The sequence below is a fragment of the Sturnira hondurensis genome, unplaced genomic scaffold (genome assembly GCF_014824575.4).
Source record: "Sturnira hondurensis isolate 20B ecotype Veracruz unplaced genomic scaffold, ASM1482457v3 Scaffold0025379, whole genome shotgun sequence".
Classification (NCBI taxonomy): Eukaryota; Metazoa; Chordata; class Mammalia; order Chiroptera; family Phyllostomidae; genus Sturnira; species Sturnira hondurensis.
In genome coordinates this window covers 68841-89975 of record NW_028098010.1, presented here as the reverse complement: position 1 = coordinate 89975, position 21135 = coordinate 68841, and the positions used below count along the sequence as shown (strand labels likewise).

Sequence of the window (21135 nt, the reverse complement as noted above, 5' to 3'; positions counted from 1 at the left end):
TATCAAACTTCATTTGGTAAACAAAGCTAGCATTCTTATATTCGTCTAGAATTTCCCACCCCTTACTAGTAGGATAAATAAAAACTATGATTCTTAATGGAGTGAGAGAATAAGGGGCATATCAGAATCTCTAGGGTCAACATAAATTTGGGTTTATCCCAGTTGACAAACACTGTGGGAGGGAACAAAGCAGATGGGGGGTGGGGTGCTTCAGGCAGAGGTATTATGGAGGAGGAAGTGAGAAAGACCTGCAAATGTTTGGGATAAAAAGTAGATTGGAGATGAAAGGGGTCCTGGTGAATAGGGACATCCTTGAAAGAGGAAATGCCAAGCTAAAGCGACTGGTCTTGATTGGATGGAAAACAAAAGCCATCTTTGATTATTAAGCATGGGAGTGTTAAGATAAATGCAGTTTAGGAAAGCTAGTCTATCTGATATTAGTATACAGATTGAAAACTAAAGATTGAAAGAGGAAAAAATTAAAAAAGATAAATGAGTTAGAGATATATTTAAAAGCTTAGCCATGATGATCCAGGGTTTAAGATAACATTAGGTTAGTAGATTTTCTTCTGTCCCAAAGAAAAAAAAGGTATGAGTTCAAGTCTGGAAAACAATACAGACTTATTGATACTTTCCTGGCTGGGGAGCTACCACAATCACAAGTGTGGTTTCCCTATGGTGAGACTTACCCATTGCACTTCAGATGTACTGACTGCTGTAATCTCTCAAAATGTATAATTTGTAGTAGTGGGGAATTGTGGCCATGCTTTCCCCTAAAGAAATAAAAAAATATTTATTGTAACCATACCCATACTCTCAACCTTCCTTCCCCAGTGTGTATGGAGGCATGCTTTTCACACACAGTTAGAAGGGCAGTTAGCTGGAAAACATGGTCAACATTTAAGGGTGGGACCCAGATTCAAGGGCATGGTATAAAAGTAAACTTACCATTATGGGTATTACTTATTAATTATTGCATTATTTTTCATACAAACAACTGTAAACCTACTTTTGTTCCACCATGTATTTTATGCTTGGATATAATTTCTCCTTCTGGATAGGCATTCTCTTTGTTTTACTTTAGAAAAAATACTAATAAAGTATGGAAACAAGGTTCAGTTTCTCTTTTCAGTTGTGTGCATGATGATCAAACTCAAAACTGCTTTAAAAAAGTAGCTTTGCCCACAAGCACATGGAATGAAAATAAGTAAATGTCTTTTTATTTTTCATGTGTATGCCTCTTCTAGCATAAGGCCTTCCTTGGCTGGTGGTTAATTGATAGTCATACTTCAAAATCTCAAGTCAAATAGTATTGAATTATCCTTTTCTACTTGTGTATTCCCATTTTTCCTTTGGAACTCTGAAAGTTGTCTAAAAATCAGTACTGCCTGACATATGGAGACGTTACCAATTGTGGGCCCAAAATGATCTAATCAGAGAGAGCATGAAGAGAAGTGAGAGTTTTTCATTCCTGACCAGCTCATTTGAGATCTGTCCAGAAAAAGGTCAACCATTGTTAATAAATTGAGAACCTGGTAGCCAAGGAGAGTGGACTGGAATACACATGCATGAACAATGACAACTTCACTGCACTCATCAGTGGGGGCAGTAGATGCCTGTCACATTCAAAATGATTAAGCAAGTAGAGTACAAATCTACATCAATTTTTGTGTTAAGTTTGAACATTCCTCTGAGTAAACTATTTGAATGATTCAGAAGGCTTTTGGGGACAATGCAATGAGTGCAATGCAAGTAAGGGTGACACTGGTGCTTCAAAAGTGGTCAAGAATCTATTGAAAGTGATCCATGTTCTGGAAGGCCTATGACAAGCAGAACATCTGAGAGGCCTGCAACAGGAAGAACACCTGAGTGTTGAAATATGGGCTGCAATCAACAAAGATTGGTGACCGACAGTACAAGAACTAGAAGCCGATCTGGGGATTCCCAAAACTATTGTGTCCAAAATTTTGACATAGGATCTTGTCATGAAATGTGTCATGGTAAAATTTATTCTGTGGCTTCTGCTACCAAAGCAAAAGGAACATCATGCTGCAGTTAATTGTAGGGGACCGGTTTGTTTAAGTCCTGCAAATGTGACTCAGCTTTGTATGGAAAACCTACAGAAGAAAAGTGGTGGGCAGGAGGCAGACCTTCAAACCAAATTTTCCTGTGGGAATCAGGCCTAAAAAATGCCTACAGACTGTTATGGCTTGCTCTTGCTAAAACTCCACTACCCTGGTCTAAAACAACAAATGTGTATTGTCTATCTTCAAGGTAATATCCAGAGCCTGTGTGAATTTTCCCAAGGACAGAGCTAATCAGCTCATAGCCATTCCCTTCTGCATGTTATTTTTATCTCTTTGATTGTACCTAAAATGTAGACAATAATATTCTATGTAATATATAATAAATCTTTCTCTGATGTAATACCTGAGAAAAACAATAAAAGTTTGTCTAGGCAAGGGCTGAGGTGCTTTTCTCTTGAGACAGTAGCCATGCTGTTCCCTTTTTCTCCACAGGATTTTTGTTGCCTGTGCATTTATTCTCATTGTCAGCCACAACAGGCAGGCTCTGCTGACCAGAGTCCGCCACAGCTAATGACAATTTGAACTGCTACCAATGAACCTGGTTTCCTCAAGAAGGTCATAACCAGTGATGAATTGTAGGTCTATGGCTATGATTCAGAAGCAAAGGCCTAGTCGTCCCAATGGAAGTTGCCTTCACACCCAAAGCAAGAGCACCAAAGTTGCAGCAAGATCAAAACCATGTTAACTGTGTTTTTTGAGTGGGAAGGTATTTTCCTTCATGAGTATACCCTCATGTCCAAACAATTAATAGGGAGTTCTACCTCAATGTTCTTCATCAGTTAAGAGATGCAATATGACAAAAATGGCCACAGCTCATGGGCAACTATTGATTGGCAGCTTCATCATAATAATGTGCCCACTCATGCATCATATCTTGTACAGAATTTCTTGGTGAAACATCAAATCACCCAGGTGATCCAGCTTCCCTACAGCCCAGATTTGGTGCCCTGTGACTTCTGGATTTTCCAAAAACTAAAAATTACCTTTGAAAGGGAAGAGCTTTCATACCATTGGTAAGATTCAAGAAAATACAATGGGGCAGCTGATGGCTATTGGGATAACTGTTTGAGGCCCTAAGGTGCCTAATCTGAAGGGGTCTGAGGTGCCATTGTCCTATGCACAATGTTTCTTGTATCTTGTTCAATAAATATCTCTATTTCTCATAGCACATGGCTGAATACTTTCTGGACAAACCTTGTATATTGGGTATCTGTACCCTATGGAGTTAGCACAAGAGAACAAGGTAGAACTTGAACATGTATGATTTCAATATTACTATATTTCTCACAACATTCTTAATCTAAATTGGATCTATCATCCCAAGTATTTTTACTTTGTCACTGTAAAGGTATGATTTTAAAAGCCAGAAAAAATATTGTTTGTACAGTACTATGACATTTATTTTGTTTAAAAAATACATGTAGACCACCCCAATGACTCTGTACTGTCAGCGTCATTTTTAGTGGTGTCAAAAAAGCTACTGCCAGTTTTGACAAAGAAGACAAGTCTACAAATATAATTACCACCACTACCCAAGTCACCAGAGAATGTGGTAGTGTTTAGAAGAGCTGCCAATAAATTATTTAGTATTTATGGCACCTTTTTATTTAACATGCTACCATACACGTAAAGTAGTTTAAATCTATAGAAAGAAGCAATTAATTAAAAACACCTACAAATACGCAGGCACACAGTTTTAACTGCCAATAATTTCATTATATTTGCATAGAGTATCAGCTGGAATCTGATACACTGAAGAAAGCAATGAAGAACAAGAAAAATTAGCAGATAATAAAAAAGGAGGATCAAAATAGGATGGGACATGGGGTGACAGTATTTACTGATGTCCTTTACAGTTTAATTTTTATACCCCTCGTATTAAGTCAAACCAAAGGAAAAAAATTCAACCCTGCAGGTATAATACTCTATGTATAATAACCCCTACAATAAGTTTCTAGAATCAACAATCTATAACAACTAATAGCTCGTGTGTAACTCATACAATAGGGAGTGGAGTGTATTGTTTAAATATGTTTTCCAGGGAAGGTCTTGAGTAAAACAAGGGATAATGCTTAAGATTCAATGGCAGTAAGGTTTGGAGAGGGGGACATGATTCTTTGGAGAGGGGGACATGATTCTAAATATTGGCATTTAGAAAGATACAAGAAGAAGGGTAAATAAAGCCCAGCTCACATGGGCAGAAGATGACATAGCCTCTCTGCATATGGAGGCCTCATCGACCAGTGCTTAAGTTAAGCTTATGGGGTTCTTTGTGTACCTAGAAATCTTTTCTGAATGATGATATAGTTGCTGCTTCTTAATTCCCTTCATCACAACCCCAATATAGCTACTACTAAAAGGTGAAAGGAAAAAGTAGGGGAGAAGTGTTTCCACTTGAATCAAAAGGGAAGAGACAGAGAAAATGTGTGGGAGTCAGACAACACCACCCTCCTGCACAGCTCCAGTGTGTGCTGAGAGGAAAAGAATGGCTTGACACTGAATGTGAGATTTAGGTTTTAACCTTGAAGAACTATTTTTTTTTCTTTAAAAGATCTATTTATTTATTTTTTAGAGAGACAGGAAGAGAGGAAGAAAAACATCAATGTGTGGTTCCCCCTAGTGAGGACCTGGTCTGCAAACCAAGCATGTACCCTGACTGGGAATCGAACCAGCAATCCTTTGGTTCACAGGCTAGCAATCAATCCACTGAGCTATACCAGCCAGGGCATAAAGAATTAGTTCTTGAACACCAGACTTAGACTCTTCCAATAGCCAAACATAGTAGAAAAGATATGAGCAGTGGCTTAAATATTATTACAGAAAGACAAGCTGAAGGAAAATCAATGTAAAATAGCTAGTGTCTGTTTTAAAAGACCAATTTTTTATGTTTATTAAGACATAACACTGAACAAATACTATGGAGTGAATGGTTGTGTCCTCCTAAAATTCATATGTTGAAATCCTACCCCACCCCACCAAGGTGATGCTTTTAGAAACTGGAGACTTTGGGAGGTGATTAAGTTGTAAAGATAGAATCCTTATTAATAAGATTAGTGCCTATATAAAAGAGATTTTAGTGAGCTCCTGTCCTTCTGCTGTCATATGAAGACATAAGAAGATGGCAATTATCTATGAAACAGGAGGTAGGTCCTCATCAGACTCCAAATCTGCCCACACCTTGATCTTTGACTTCCCAGCCTCTAGAACTGTAAGGAATAAACACAAACTTCTATTGTTTATTAACCATCTAATCTATGGTAATTTTGTTAGAGGAGCTGAACAGATTAAAAGAGGAAATATGTGTTTGCTAGTGAAGAGAGTATTTTGTTTTTGTTTTTGTTTTATTTTTAACCTGTTCCTTCAATTGGCAATATGACAAGATGCTTTTGGTGCCAGTTTGATTCTGCTCCACACAGACAAAACAGGACCCAATTCCTGACATCTGCTGTCTATGTCATCATTTACCACAACTCTATCTTTAAGTAGAATTTTTAACAGCTTTATCAAGATAAAATTGACATGCTATACAAGTGACCCAATGTGTATTATTTAATGTTTCTTAGTATAACAGAGATGTTAAACTATTAGCACAATCAGTTTTATAACATTTTTATCACCCTTCAAAGAAATTCCATACTCCCTAGTTATAGTTTTCCATTCCCATTGCACTCAACCCTAAGCCTTAAGCAACAACTAATAAACTCTATCCCTATTCTGGACATTTTATATACATTGAATAATAAAATATGTGATCCATCTGCATGATTTTTTTATTTAATGTAATGTTTAAAGATTCATCCAGGTTGTAGCAAGAACCAATACTTCATTCCTTTTTATTGCCAAATGATATTGCATTTTAAACATATATCAAATTTTGTTTACCCATTTATGAATTTATGGAAATTTGAATTGCTTTTAATTTTGGCCATTATAAATAATTTTGCTATGAGCATCTGTGTACAACTTTTTAATATAAATATATTTTTATTTCTCTCAAGTTTATACATGTAGTTAGAATTATTGGATCATGCTTAACCTTTTGAGAAAATGCTGTTTCCAAAGTGACTGCACCATATCACTTTCCTTCTATCAGTATATGAGTTTTACTTTCTCTACCTCTTTACTAATACTTAATAATACTTTTCTTTTTATTATAATCATTCTAGTTCATGTGAGTTGTTCCTCTGAATATTTTTATTTCCATTTAGCTGATGGCTAAGTAGTGAGAAATTGTGTCCTGTTCCTATTGCCTATTTGTATCTCTCTGCTGGAAAAATGTCTATTCAGATCATTTGCCCATATTTTAATTGAATTATTTATTTTAATTATTAAATTGTAATAATTTTCTATGCATTCTACATGCAAATTTCTTATTAGATATGTAACTTAGAAAGTTTTATTTCATATTTTGTGACTTATTTTTTATTTTTTATGATGTTCTTTAAATGACAATAGATTTTTAATTTTTGCCTGTTCACCCATTTTATGCTATTACTATAATATTTAAGAGACAATTGCCTAATCTAAGGCCATAAAGGTTTATGCTTATGTTTTTCCTAATCATTTAATAGTTTTAGCTTTTACATCTAGGACTTTGATTCATTTTGAGTTAGTTTTATATATGATATGATAGACCAGTGTAACTTTATTCCTTTGTATGCAGATTTCCAGATGTCCAGACATCCTGGCATCATTTTTTGAAAAGACCATTTGACCCCCAGGGAGGTCTTAGCACCAACTAAGTTTAATATAACTTTTCAACTGAATTTTTCTTTCCTTATTATACTTTTAGCCTTAGCTTCAAGTTTTTGGAGCCCATATCATTCCTCACTATGAGACTTGCCACTTGAAAACTTTACGTGCTGTCGGTGGTTGCGTTGCTTCAACCCTTTCAGAACTGCCCAAAGAAATTGTCAGAGTAGAGCACCACATCTAAGTTATAGTTGCCCTCTCTTGGTTGAGGCCACAGTTAAGATTGACAATCCAATTTCTTCAAAAGTCACCTCTATAAAATTATCTTCATATGTACATTTATACCTTCATTTTTTTCTTAAGCTCTAAGCCTAACCTTTTAATACCTTATTGTACACCTCCACGTGAATACTAAGGGGTGCCCCCCAAATTAAATTTATTTATAAAATGTGTATTTATTCTTACATATTTAAGCCAGTCACCTTCAAAGTACCTTCCATTTGATAATACACCTGTCGAGATGTTTTTTTCCACCTCTCAAAACCATATTTTAACTCATTGATTTTGATTCTTTTAGTGTTTCTGCCTTTTTTTGTTTTTCTACCACATAGGCAAAATATTTCCCTTTGAGGACTTTTTCCACCCAAGGAAACAAACAAACACAAGTTGCTCTTGTTAAGACTGAGTGAATAGGGAGAGTAGGGCACAAGGGTAATGCTGTTTTTGTTCAAAAATTGCTGAACACACAGCGAGGTGTGGGCAGGTACATTATCATGAAATGAACAAAAGCACCGAGTCCTCAAAAATAAACTGAAGTGGAACACAGCCTCTCACAACAATGCCAGTTGGTACACTGATACACATGGGTTCTTAGAACACTCACCTAGCAGAGGAAGACTGTAGTACAAGGGGCCCACTCTCCAGAACATAATGCCTGTTTTGGGGTTCCCCCTCTCACAAGCTCAAATATACAAAACTTTGCCTTATCTGAAAACCTTGTTTCAACTCCAGTGTTCTAAATTCTAATTAAGGAATTCATCATCTTCTCAATAAATAAGACTGAAATCTCAAAGTCTTTTCTGACACCTTTGTTGTCCTATCATCTGGTGTAGCAAATTTTTTGTTTCTTTGATCATTGAAAAACTGTAATTATTTTCCTAAGGATATGAATCTTATGCAAAAGACTGTACTGGTTTGCTAGGGATGTTGTAACAAAGTACCAAATACTGGGGGGGGGGGGGGGGGGGGGGTGCANGGGGGGGGGGGGGCTCAAACTACAGGAGTTAGGAGTTTATTATCTTGGAGTTCTGAAAACTAGAAGTCTAAAATCAAGGCTTTAAGAAGGGTTAGGTCCTTGTGAGAGCTGTGATGAAGAAATTTGTTCCCTGACTCTCTCCCAGCTTGTGGTGTTTTGCTGTCAATCTTCCTTGCCTTTTGTTGTACCACTCTATCTACTTTCATCATTATATAGTATTATTTCTGTGCTTGTCCAATTTCTATGTTTTTCATTTTAGTTACTTTAAAATTTATTAAATGCATAATACATGATATATACAGAACCATTTCTAACATACTCACCAGTTATGGAAGACAATAGTACCATAAACATCCATGAACCCACACTTTAATTTATAAACTAGAATATTTAAAATAACCATAAACACCAGCCATATTTGATTAAGGGTCAAACTATTCAAGTATGACGTCATTTAGCTAATTACACCTGTTTTGACCCCATTTCCAGATAAAATCACATGGTGAAATTCTGGGGGTTAGGACTTTAACATATGAGTTTTGGGATAGACAGAGTTCAATCCATAACAAAGACATGGAAGATGGAATAGGCTAAAGAAGACTTATAGGTAATTACCATTTTCCTGCAGTTGAAAACTCAAGAGCTGATCTCATTACTATATTTTTCAAACTTTGTTGTTTTTATAGGTCAGTGTTTTCCAGGAAACAGACCCTGAAATTTAGGTCTGTATTTTGGAAGTTAATTGAGAGATTGCAGTGATTTCCTATGTATAGGTATTTAAAGGACTCGCAGACTCCACAGAGCATACTTATGTAAACATTTAATTTAAAAGCAAAAGCTGAAGTGCTATAAGAGAGAATGCATGGGGTAAAGAAGACATTCAGATGCCAGCTCCCACAGGTCCCTATACATGCCAACACTGCACTTCATATCTGAACTGAGCAAAGATCTGTGTGAGAAATCTTGTTTTTGTGAGAGCTCAAAGCATAAGTTCCTAATATGGTTTTATGCCCTTCTGGTCATGCCATCAAACCAGGCTATTTAACTCTTTAAGCCATTTGGAAACCATCTGCATAAAAATTGATGCTAAGTATTGTCCGGGAAGTATCAGACTTTTAACAGCACATAGTAAATCTCCCTTCCCTTATCTTGGCTGAGAGTCACAGTCAGACACCCAATATCACTCGAGACAAAAATAGTTTTTCCATAAAGCTGTAAATAAATGCTAAATTCCACAGAATTGTCCTTGGAATCAATACCTACCTGTAAAGAACTGAAATGTAGCAGATTGAGAAGAAATAGAGTTAGGTGGCAATGTCACTGCGACAGAGTCCTCAATCAATCCTGCAAAGAACCCTGAATCTGGAATGGCTCTGGAACTAGAGGAATCCCAAACTAAGGTGAGCTGTCATTGGATGGCAATTAGAATTAGCTAAAGAGAGTACCTTTAACCAAAGTCATGCTACTGGGTGAGTGGTTTTCTTCAGCCAAGTTCAATTCACAGAGGGGTCAGTTGAGAGCTGTCAGCTTCCAACATGACTTATCACCTGGGGAATAAGGGCCTTAGTGCTGAAAGACCAGAAGCCAACAATATTACCAGTGTATATATAATTCTCCCTTATATTCTAAATAGTAACCCAGTGACCTTTAAACAAGTACATTTTTCAATTATATTTTAAGTTAATTTATGTTGCTTACCATCAGTGAAATTTTGTTGATGCAATGCTTCTGTGAAATCAGTTCCCAATTTTTTAAAACTATCTTCATTGTGATTCTCTTTATCTCCTGTCCAGAGTGACATAATTCTCATGAATCCTGCTTCCAATCTCTTATAATTCATCCTGTCATTGTAACCATACAGGAACTTAATTTCTTTAATATGACTTTGTCTTAACTAAAGCCAGATTTGCCCTGTTTAATGATACCATGACTCGCTTGCTTCCTTTATAACAGATCTTGCCACCTTCCCATATACTGCACACGCATTTCTTAATAAACCCTCAGGAAGGAAAATTAGATTCTGGTCAGCAGCAAACTGTCTTAAAAGAACAAAGGCTCAGGTTTGTGGATCAAGAGAAGAGAATTTTGTTCAAACTAAAGGTAATATCTTGACTTCAGTTATATTTCAGCCCCAGATCCATGAAGGCAGAATGACCCTACTCACTATATCCTTGTGAAACCAGACAGAATGATCCCAAGGTATATCAGGACCTGTAACAAAGATAAACTACCCTACCCCTTACCCTTATCATGACCAATCTGTATGACTTTAACTCCCTTAGTCATCATGATTAGGGTTTTTTTTTTTTCCCCTTTAGAACCTATGAGGGAGACAAGTTCAAAGTCATTAACTCACCTGGGTCTCTGAGCTTGGCTCCATTCTTAAATAAGTATGTATGCCTGTTTATATGTATGTATATAATTATTTTTCTTCAGACACTCTAGTTTGTATCTTATTGGGCTTGGATGTGTACAGGCAAACAAACTCCTTCAGTTCAGGTACACCATGTGCAAATTTATACACAGTCTCTATATTCCAGGTTAGGACTACCACAGTCTTACAGACATAGAAGTCCCTTAGTAAAATTTGTTCCTCTGGTGTGCAGAATGATGTTCCTCTCAAGACAACACAGGCCATTATTGGAGTATGAGAGAATAATATTTGATATAACGTTACTCAAAAAGATGGGTAAAAGTTAAGGAAGTAACTACCTAAACAGTGGTACCTTGCAAATACAGATGTAAAAGTCTCAAAAACCAGAAACAAAGTAGCATGTGCCAGTATTAAGAAAGTGGTCAGGGTCATGGATCCTATCTCCAGGTTTATAGAGTGTAAAAACAACAGAAGTCAGAATGTTCAGTGCTCTGAGCCTCAGGCAGCTGACCGATCAGATAAGATAGGCCTCAACCTCTGTGTTAGTTTTTAAATGTAAAGTTTTAGTGCAAAAGCAGAAAGCTATTGAGCTTAGAGCAAAATATCAAGGTCTTGGGCTGAGGTTCCTGGCAAGATTCTGGCACCGAACATAAAAGAAAATTGGACCAAACTTGAGAGTAAAGTTCAAGGCAAAAATCTATGTTAGTGGGCTAAGCCAACATGGTGGGACTTGGAGAGAATATTCATATATAATTGCTAAGACTGAAGGAGCCAGACCTTGGAGGGATCAGTGTGGGAGATGCAAGAACAATGACAAATTGTGACTAAAAACTGTAGTGTTTTCCCAGAACAGTCCTGGATTTACCTATTATCCCCAGAGTCCCATTCAATTTAGCATTTGTCCTAGACAAAATGTACAAATTTAGATGATGTATTGTCACCTTACTAGTTTCATAATTTCAGACAATGAGAAAGTCATTTTAAAAAGAGGCTATTTTTCATCTTCCTCTGCAATGTTTAACTGGGGGCCTAGAGGTAAAATATGTGAAAAGCCTTAGGAAGGGGAAAACAGCAGACACACACAGGTTATAACTGAATGAGGCAAATAGGAAACCATATTTAAAGACTGCCTACCTAGGCACAGAAATAAAAGTACTCTGATATCCAAATATAGCTTTAAAAATAACAACAACAACAATAACACCAATACTAATAATGCCTTAGTTTATTATATAATGCTTCCTCTACTTTTTGTTTTTTTCATTTGCAAGTGATTCTGTTTTTCCCAAATGAATCAGTGGAATTTGGATTGGATAAGTATACTTGAACAATGCTGTTATGATGAAAAATTATTGATATCCAGCTATTTAATGGGAATGATAGTGTGACTGTGGTGCAAAGAAGACATAAAAATGAGTGTAACTATATTTCCACCAAAATGGAATGATATAAACCCAATAAAATTATGCATTTTACTAATTTGTTTTAATTCGAGTGAATTCTATAGCTTAAATTTGACATCCCCACTCCCGGGAAGTCAAATTCTTCAGAGACTGAACATCTTAAATCCTTAGGCTAACATAGAGCCTTTAATTGAAAAATAATTTTATTCTTTCTTTCTTGTTTTAAGGGTAGAAAAATTAAAATTACTGTTTTTTTCTTTTAGTCCTAAGAGACTATTCCTTATTCATGTCATAATTGAAAGTTTTCAAACTTAAATCACCTTTAAAATAAGAAAAAATCAAGACTAACTAGGAATGTGTTGTATGCTTTTTTGTATAACGGGTTCCATGAAGCTTTCAAAGAGCTCAAAGTAGGACAGTGTAATAAGAAATGAGGCTAGAAATAAAAACAAAGTGACAACAGGAAAAACTGCTTAGCCAATAATTGCCTAAGAAAACATTTACCAAAAGTTGAAAACCTTATAATGAAGGAAAGCCCCCAAATTGTTAGAATTTACCAGTATCTCAGTTTAATATATGACAAAAGACAGAAAAGAAATACATTTTCCTATATATTAATTCCTGTATTTAATCAGTTCCAAGGCAGTACAGTATAGTGGTTAAAATTTCAAACTTGAAAATCAGTCTACCTGGATCTACCTCTTAGCCCCATCCCCTACAATGTGTGTAACTGCAAGTACAATATTTATAAACTTTAATTCTTTTTCATCAACAGTAAAATGTGATTGGCCACAACAGTATGTTGTAGAGTTATGAGAATGTGCCCAACTAATGTAGGATCTAAAAATACTTAGTTATTTTCTCTAATCATTTTTATACTCTTCCAGCAAAAGTCTGGAAAACAATGAATAATTCCTCATCTGGGAATGGATATTTAGTTTGCCAGTGGGATGGTTTTATTCATTCAAGTTTTTCTATACAGTCACTTTTGGAACTCTTTTTGTAACTTAACTGGGTCCAAATAATTGCTGACTTCTTTGCATATGAGGGTTTTTTGCATATGTGGAGAGATTTATTCTAAACAGTCTGGACAACAAATAATTTGCTTTAAAATCCTGGCACTTCTGTTTCTAATTTGGTTTAGAATACAAACCATATCTTTTGAGGCATAGTCACATTCTGCATATTTTATAACAAAATAATAAAGGCTATCTGTGAAGTAAATTAAAGATAAAGTGATAGAAAAATAAGTATAATCACTGCTTTAATGCCTAAGCCTTAGAATCAATTTTATCTCTTTTGTACTTTTGCTAGTGTAAATATAAGGAAGCTTACATTAGTATTACTTGGTATTTTGAAATCCACTGAATAAAAAAACTAACTTTGAAACTGAGTTGGAGGTCTTATTCTAAGTAAATTTTCCCCTCTTCTCTTATGTGCCAGTGTACATCAAGATATCAATTTTAATATTTGTCCATGATTTTTCTTATTCTTGGACAAAAGAAAGGGCTTCTAATAGCTTCCTTAACTGCTCTGTTTGTTTCTTCATAGGAATAAAATGGGTATAGTTTTGCTCACATTTGGTAGCTGTAGTGAGAATTGAATAAAATAATGCATGTATACATACATATATACACATGTATACATATATACAAATGTATGTATAATACATTTATAAAAATGTATATTGACCCAGAAATCATTATCCCTATTAGTATTTCATAGTACATTTAACATTATGTATGAATTCTTGAAATTTATAATCCTAGAAATCAAGGAGTTAGAAAAAAATTAAGTTATATAGATTAGCTAAGAGCTAAACATAAGGGTTTATTGTTCATCACTCCTTTTCAATTTTTTTCTTTTTAATCAACTCTCAAAATTTAGTATAGCCTTGGCCAGGTAGCTTAGTTGGTTGGATCATCATCACATAGACCAAAAAATTATAGGTTTGATTCCTTCTCTGGGCGTATAACTAGGTTGCAAGTTCGATCCCCAGTTGGGGCACTTATGAGAAGCAGCTGATCTTTGTTTCTCTCTCATCAATGTTTCTCTCTCATTCTTTCTCTCTCCTAAATCAATAAACAAGCATATGGGGGAGGATTTCATTTTAAATTTCTAGTGTAGTTGATAAAAATTCAAAGCCAAAATATAAAAATAAATAAAAATGAGCACACAACAACACAAAACCTATAGGACACAGCAAAGCCAGTTCTGAGAGGGAAATTCATAGCAATAGAGGCCTACCTAAAAAGAAAATTTTCAAAAAAAAAAAAACAATCCAACCCTACATCTACAAAAACTAGAGGAACAACAACAAGCAAAGCCAGAGTGAGTGGAAGGAAAGAAATAATCAAGATCAGAGCAGAATTAAATTACCCAGAGACTAAAAGAACAATCTAAATGATCAATAAATTCAGGAGCTGGTTCTTTAAAAAGATAAAGAAAATCGACAAGCCTTTAACCAGAATCATCAAGAAAAAGAGAGATGACCCAAATAAATAAAATCAGAAATGAAAGTGGTGAAATTACAACAGACACTACAGAAATACAAAGTATCATAATAAATTACTATGAAAAACTATATGCCAAGGAATTTGAAAACCTGTGAGAAATGAACAAATTTCTAGAAACATATAATCACCCAAAACTGAGTCAAGCTAAAGTAGAAAGCCATACTAGACAAATATCAGCTAGTGAAATTGAAGCAAGAATCAAAAACTGCCAGCACACAAAAGCTCTGGGATGGATGGTTTCACAAGAGAATTTTACCAAACATTTAGAGAAGAGCAAACCCTGATTCTTCTCAACCTATTTAAAAAAAACAAACAAACAAACAAAAAAACAAGAAGAGAGAAGACTCCCAAAATCTTTTTGTGAGGCCAGTATTATTCTAATTTTTAAATCATTCTATTAATGTTCAAATACAGTTATCTCCATTTTCCCACCACCACTTTTCCCCACCCCACCCACTCCTACCTCCCACCCTCAATCCTACCCTCCTTTGGCTTTGTCCATGGGTCCATTGTACACGGTCTTTGATGACTCTTTCCCTTCTTTCCCCATTCAAGACCAAATAAAGACACAGCAAAAAAATAAAACTACAGGACAGTATTGCTAATGAACATAGATTCTAAAATCCTCAACAAAATATTAACTGAACACATCCAGGAATACATTAAAAAGTTCATACCCCATGATCAAGTGGGATTCATCCCAGGGATGCAAGGATGATACAATATATGCAGATAAATAAATATATGATGTAAACAAAAGGAAAGACAAAAACCACATGATCAGATCAATGGCTTCAGAAGAAGCATTTGATAAGGTATAGTACCTATTTATAATAAAACCACTCAACAAAGTAAGAGTAGAAGGAGCATACATGTACATAATAAAGATCATATATGAGAACTCTAGAGCCAACATCATATTCAATGATCAAAAACTAAAGGTTTTCCCCTTATGTGGGTAAGAATGTCCACTTTCACCTCTTCTATTCAACATACTATTGGAAGTTCTAGCCACAGCCAACAGTCAAGAAAAAGAAATAAAAGGTATCTTAATTGCAAAAAAGGAAGTAAAGCTGTCACTCTTTGCAGATGACATGATAAGGTACATGGAAAACCATATAGACTCCATCAAAAATCTACTGGACCTGCCCTGGCTGGTGTAGCTCAGTGGATTGAGCATAGGACTGTGAACCACACGATCATGGTTCGATTCCCAGTCAGGGCACATGCCTGGGTTGCAGGCCAGTTCCCAACACGGGACTCACAAGAGGCAATCATACATTGATATTTCTCTTCCTCTCTCCTTCCCTTCCTCTCTAAAGATAAATAAATAAAATATTTTTTTTAAAAAATCTACTGGGCCTAATAAATGAATTTAGAAAAATGTCAAGATACAAAGTTAATATTCAGAAATTGAAGGCATTTTGAGACTTCCGGCCAAGATGGAGGCATAAGTTGACACACTGTGCCTTCTCGCACAACCAAAATACAAAGAATTTACAAGAACTAGTATAAAGGACACATGGACAACAACTAGGGGGGCTGAAAATGGGAAGGAGGTGGGGAACACTAGGGGGTGGGCTGGGATGGGAGTAAAAGACAGAAAACTGTACTTGAACAATAATTAAATTTAAATAAAGGAAAAAAGCAATTTAGAAACAAAATAACAACCAGAACTGACAGAAAATTGAACTGTATGAAAGTCCAACAACCAAGAACTTAAAATAGATACATTCATCCAGACTGGTAGGAGGGGCGGAGATGGGTGAAGAGGGGTTATGGCAAAAAAAAAAGAGCGGTGACACCGGTTGTGCAAGATGACAGTGGGCAGACCATGGGTGCACAGGTGGCATCTGGCAGACCCCAGTCACGGGCTGGAAATGAGCAGACCCAGCGAGGCAGTGATTAGAAAGTGAGGCACAGCATGCAAGGCTGCTGGCTGATCAGGTAGTCTCACATTCACATGAAGATAAACCAGGCAAAACTGGGGAGCAAGACAACCCTCACAAGCCAGGGTTCCAGCACTGGGAAATAAAGCCTTTGAACACTGGTTGAAAACACCTGTGGCTGTTGAGGTACTAGGAGAGACTCCCAGCCTCACAGAAGAGTTTGTTGGAGCGACCCTCAGGGTACTAGACCATACATAAGCCTACCCACACAGAAATCAGCACCAGAAGTGGCAAGTTGGCTTGGGGGAAGTGGCAAAAGGGACTGAAATCTGATAGAAAGCAGAGCACATGCCATTGTTCCCTGTTGGACCCCACCCCGCACATACAGTATCACAACCCAGTGACTGGGTTGCCCCACCCTAGTAAACACCTAAGGCTCTGCCTTTCATATGTAACAGGCACAACAAGATGAAAAAAAAATGGCCCAAATGAAAGAACTGATCAAAGTTCCAGAGCAAATGCAACTAAGCAACAAAGAGTCAGCCAACCTATCAGATGCACAGTTCAAAGCACTGGTGATCAGAATGCTCACAGAATTGGTTGAATTAGATGAACAAATGAAGGTTACGCTAAGTGAAATGAAGGGAAATGTGAAGGGAAACAATGGTGATGGGAAGAAAACTGGGACTCAACTCAGAAGACTGGAACAGCAGGAAGACAGAAATGACCAAGCAGAAAAGAAGGAAGAGATAAGAATTCAAAAAAAAAAAATGAGGAGAGGCTTAGGAACCTCCAGGGCATCTTTAAATGTTCCGACATCCTAATTATAGGGGTACCAGAAGGGGGAAAGAAACAGCCACGAGTGGAAAACTTATTTGAACAAATAATAAAGGAGAACTTCCCCACTCTGGCAAAGGAAATAGACTTCCAGGAAGTCCATGAAACTTGAAGAGTCCCAAAGAAGGTGGAGCCAAGAAGGAATGTACCAAGGCACAGCATAATGACATTACCCAAGATGAAAATGAAGGAGATAATCCTAGAAGCAGCAAGAGATAAGGGGACAGTCACCTACAAAGGAGCTCCCATCAGACTGTTAGCTGATTTCTCAAAAGAGACCATACAGGCAAGAAGAGGCTGGAAAGAAATATTCCAAGTCATGAAATCCAAAGACCTACAGCCAAGATTGCTCTATCCAGCAAAGCTTTCATTTAGAATGGAAGAGCAGATAAAGCACTTCTCAGATAAGGTCAAGCTCAAGGAATTCATCGGAAAGGGAGTTAACAGAGGAAAAAGGGGGAACAGGCAAGCAAAGGAACATGAATAGAGGACTCATGGGCATGGACAATGGGGAGTAGCAGATTGACTGTGGGAGTGGGGGCATGGTGTATGGGTGAGAAATGGGGAGGAAGGCAGGACAACTGTAACTAAAGAGCAATAAATAAAAAACTAATAAAAATAATATAAACACATCCTAATAAGTCTATGATGTTATGTCAGAACAAGTGTTCTCTACTTTTGTGAAATATAGAATTTTCCATTTCTCTTTTCAGATGTGAAAAACATTCTTTCAAAGTAATTTAAAACAAATCTTTGTTCTAAACAAATGCTATAGTTACAAATATTATATTGGTATGAAAATTCTATAAAGCAAAATAAATAAAGAAAATAAAAAGAAAAGAAATATTCTTTTTACTTGTGGTAAATATCTGGAACCAATACTGAACTTGTTTTGCCACACACAAACACACATACTAAAAATCAAACCAAAATAAAACAACTATGAAACTGGGAAAAATACATAAGGCAGCTCTTTTAAGCATTGGAGTAGACAACATAAGAGCGCAGTATCTGAAAGAAGAAAAACTCTCAAGGTGAATCACATGTTTATTCTAGCTCTCCTTCTGGGAAATAATTCCCCAGTTTTATAGCATAGGAAGCAAGGAGGGCAAGGATGGTGGTCCTCCTGAGATGAGGAGGCAGAGATCCAAAGTTGGGGAAGCTAAAATGACTGAACTATATGTGATATATATTATAGTATAATACACTATATTAATATTATTATAGGATTCATTATATGTATGAATATACAATATACATCACTTTATAAATATGTATTAATATCATATTGATGTTCTTTGACATTCAATGTTCATAAGTCCTATCTAAATTTTGAATTACACTCTTTACAAAATAAAGTGACTACTTGTTTTATATAATGTACTTTCAATGTAATGTCAACACGTTATGTTTTTTATTATGCTTGCCTAATATAATTTTGCTATTATGACAGTTTGAAATTTTGTGTGTGTTTTAGAATGTCTCAGTTAAGAACAACATGTAGTTGAATTTAATTTTTAAAATTGAATCTTAGAATTGTTTTGGTAAGTCAAGTTCAATTTATTTTGTAATGTAGAAGACCTATACTTTGACTCATATTAAACTTTTACATTCTCAATTTATAAAGCTACTGATTCATTTTATATGAGAATTTTAATTTTTATTAAAACCTCTTCAATGCCTTAGAAAATGTCTTGATTTTAGTCCTTCTACAATATAAGTTCTCAAAAGCATTCTAAAAATTATTTAACTGGCATCATAAAAAATGTTCATTTTCTTTAATTAGAAAAATTTTGCTCCCTTCTTGTAATTTCACACACATGCACACTATTCAGGCTTTGATGATATTATTGGTATTTCTGGTACTGATTTTAGAAATTACATATTTTAAAATAATATAGATTTCCATTAAAGTATAATTAAGTATAGCACTTAAATTATAATAAATTACATTTAGTTTTAACCCCAGATTTATAATATTGGCATTCCAACCTTTAAGTGCTAAAGTACTCATGACTATCTTCTAACTCCAGTCAATGCCATTGCTGTGTTCCGTGGTTAAAAAAAAAATTATCTTTTCGTACCTAAGATCTCTAGTCATCAGAGCTCAAAATTTGAGGGAAGCAAGCAAAGATTCTGCAAGTTTGTTATTAGTTTTAATAATGAGAGTCTCCACTTCCACTTCAATCCCTGATTTCCTTATCTTTTCATATTGTGACATTGAGACAAACAGTGCTATTGGTCTTGTTTCTGAGTATATACTGCATCCTGTAAGATTTATCTCCCATAACTTCAGATTGTTATCACCCCAATAGTGTCATAATTTGATATTTGAGAGACCTTTCCATTATACTGCTTTAGGGTTATTGGGCTAATGGTAGTCCCAGTGGATTCTATATGCATGAGTCAGTGCTGCATTTATTTTGCTATGAAATGAGTTCCTTGGCAGGGAGCAATGTTGCTGTTCCATGGTAATGAATAAAGCATTCATAAATTCATGGATAAACAGTGCCCGTAGAAGCTTTGTGGGCAAGGGAAAAATACCCATATCCAACATAGGTATGTATTCCAGTGACGGTAGATCTCTGCTCCAGTACAGATGGAAGGAATACAACATAATCAACCTGCAATCAAATGTCTAGCTCACCTCTATTGCAAAAAATAATATCACTTTCTGAGTTCATCCTCAGGCCCAAATCTTAAGTGTGATATTTTAGGCAATGTCAAAGGTTCTGTCTGACAGATCACATGGAAAAAAAGTGTCATTCCCATATCAGACTCGATATACAGTCAGTGCATTATAATTTTCTGGAGGGAGTTGCTACACTACTTAGGCCCCTCAGACTTAGCCATAGTCATATATGTATCTGTATTCCTAATCCTGGGGTCATCACTAAGAGGTTACACATTTGGAGGACTGTGGTGGAGGATAGGGATGGATTGACTGAAGCACTATTCCTCACTTTGATTCAGTATTTGGCTACTTCTAGCCATTTGCCTTCCTATTGCTGCTCCCAAGCTCTTTGTGTCCATAAAATGCTAGGAGTTTTTGTTCAAAATTCCTTGGCAATGAAACAGTTTCCCTCTCCTGGTGCAATATGGTATGAGGTTGAAAGAAAAGTCATGATATATTTGCGGTAATGTTAATAGGAGACCTTGCCTATTTTTCACTCTAGTGGTTCTTTTGTTATGAGCATAGTTATCTTGGGAATTTGAGTAAAAGACTATATGTCTTCTCTTGCGGTGGCTTAAATCAGAATTTTGGCCAGCAGGTTTGGATTTTTTTCTTCTACAGACAGAGATCAACTAATATTTTAATAAATTGTCCATCCATTTCATGCTATGGATACTGATCAATTATTTGCCACCAAAGATCCCTGCAGACTAAAGAAATCTCATTACTCTTTCCTGCCTACTGACCACTATAGTACATGCTCCTTCCTTTTTTTAGTAGTTAAATACTGTCACTTAGTCTCTACTACTCTGAGATTCCATCATTCCCTAAAATCACAGAGAATTCCAAGAGCACTAATACATCTCCCTCCTACTAATATCTTTCTCATTTCCCAAGTGAAGGGAGTGTCATCTGTGCCCTCCTAGAACATGTGACAGAAAGGGTGATTAGGCCACATATGATATGTTTATCTAACATTCCTGTGTCTCTAGGCATTTGCATTCTTTCCTCTATGTTATGCTAAAGAAGTAATCACAATATCAGTAAATGTAGGCCAGTACTGAATCCAAGTTTCACTCATCTAAACAAGTAAACTGTTCAAGCCATATTCAGCTTCATAAGCTAACCCATTAATTCAGAATTGCCAGTAAATGAACTCCATATCAATAAATTTTGTTCAACTCAACATCATATTCCTTCCTTCATTTGGTTCAAGACTCTTAGAATTCATTCCTATACATACTCCAAGGTAACTGCTGATACACGCATAAACACACACACATACATTTTTCAATTATATTGAAGTGTAAACTATTTTCTCCCAAATTAGACTTTATATTTATCCTCCTGGAGTAAACCAAGATCTGACTGCTGTTATATATTTAGAAACGACAGAGAGGGCTGGAAT

General features: G+C 35.9%; 1 pseudogene; it reads left to right on the top strand.

Moving 5' to 3' along the window:
- The first annotated feature begins 627 nt into the window (after positions 1 to 627).
- Positions 628 to 776, top strand: LOC118982491 (uncharacterized; annotated as a pseudogene).
- The last annotated feature ends 20359 nt before the right edge of the window (positions 777 to 21135 follow it).